Below are 1,553 nucleotides of genomic sequence, written 5' to 3' on the forward strand. Positions count from 1 at the left end.
GAATATTGCAGCTGGTGAGAGATATGGCCAGTTCTCCAAGTCTCATGACCCTGGGGCCAGCTCTCCCACCTGCCATGAATCTCTCCCTTATCCCAGCCACTGCATAGCAGACAAGAGGAAGGTCCAGCTCTCCCATGTTCATGCTCTCAGGTAGCTCACCTGCAAACCCCACAACCAGAGCCGGCTCTTCTATTCTGCCCAGGTGAGGGGCAGGGCCTGCTCTCCTGAGTCCAGCAGTAGGTGAGGGGCAGGGCCTGCTCCCCTGCGCTCATGACCCCAAGGCTAGGTCTCCCACCTGGAACGGATGATGAAGGGTGAGAAGGGAGGAGAGTGTCTCTCTCTCTCTTGTCCATGCCACTGCACAGGAGATCAGTGGTAGGGCAGCTCTCCCACACTCATAGCTCATATTTTCCAGCTGGCTCATCTGCAACTCCTGCAATGTGCTGGGCCACTCTCCTGAATACTGCAGATGGCTGGGGGGTGGAGTCTGCTTTTCTGCTCTCATGGGCCAGATCTCCCATGATGCCCAGGTGAGGTCTGGGGCCAGTTCTGTATAGCCCTCAGATATCAACATGCACCCCTGGCCGCAGCCCAGCCCAGGGGCTTCCAACTGGCCTTTGGTGGTACCAGACCTCTGCTGTTGAAGTGGCATGGAGCTAGATGTGTCCCCCAGTGGCAGCAAAGAAGGCTGACAGGACTCCATTATGGTCCCAGATGGCACACTCACATCAGGCCATTCCTTACCAACCTCGAGTCTCCAGTTCTGCCTCTCTTCATTGTGTCCACATCCTTCTGATTCTCTTTCTCTTCCATGTCTCTACCACTTACCTACCTAGTGGTGCCTGGGGTCTCTGAGTGTCTGGGATCCCTTAACTAGGCCTGCACAGCACAGGACTGGTAGTTATCTTGGGCTAACTTCCTGTCCAGACTCCATAGTGCCTATCTGGTGGTCTCCTTGGGCTCGCTCCTCACCTGTGCCCACCGGAATAGCCCCATGTCTCAGGCTTACTCCCACCCTTGGCCTGCAGTCCCAGTTGAGGTCTTCTAATCTTCAGATTCCTCTCTGCTCTGGGAGACTATCGGGGCTTGTGTAGCTCCGAGGTTGTCTCGGGCTCACTTTTCCAGTAAATGTTAGGCTACTAATGATTCAGATGTCCACAGGTCAGAACATTGAGTGTAGACACAGCCTCTCTCCTCTCTGCAACCTCCTGACACACATGTGACACAGCAGCCACACCTGCAGTGCCTCAAGGGGCAGCAAGCTTTTCTTTTATTTTTTTCTCTCTTTTTGAAACTCATTTATGCTTCTGATTTTTATATGCTTACTAATTTAATATATTTCCCCCTCTACCCCATTTCTTTGCCCATTTGCTTTATTCTTTGGAAAAATTCTTAATTCTTTTTTTTAATTTAAAATTATTTAATTTTGTGTTTACTGGTATTTCACATGCATGTCTGTATGTGTGTGTGCTTGGTGGCTTTGGAGGCCAGATGAGGGAGTTAGATATCCTAGGACTTGGGTTACAGCTGGTTGTGAGCAGCCATATAGGTGC

At 51.3% G+C, this 1,553-nt stretch overlaps 1 non-coding gene across 1 annotated transcript; it reads right to left on the minus strand.

Annotated features, from left to right (window-relative positions):
• Positions 1-1,127: 1,127 nt before the first annotated feature.
• On the minus strand, positions 1,128-1,259 carry LOC148005734 (small nucleolar RNA SNORA17). Its single transcript, XR_015621578.1, has one exon. It is a non-coding gene; the product is annotated as a small nucleolar RNA SNORA17 (small nucleolar RNA).
• Positions 1,260-1,553: the final 294 nt, after the last annotated feature.

Source organism: Rattus norvegicus, chromosome 5, assembly GCF_021556685.1.
Source record: "Rattus norvegicus strain SHRSP/BbbUtx chromosome 5, alternate assembly SHRSP_T2T, whole genome shotgun sequence".
NCBI classification, from domain to species: Eukaryota; Metazoa; Chordata; class Mammalia; order Rodentia; family Muridae; genus Rattus; species Rattus norvegicus.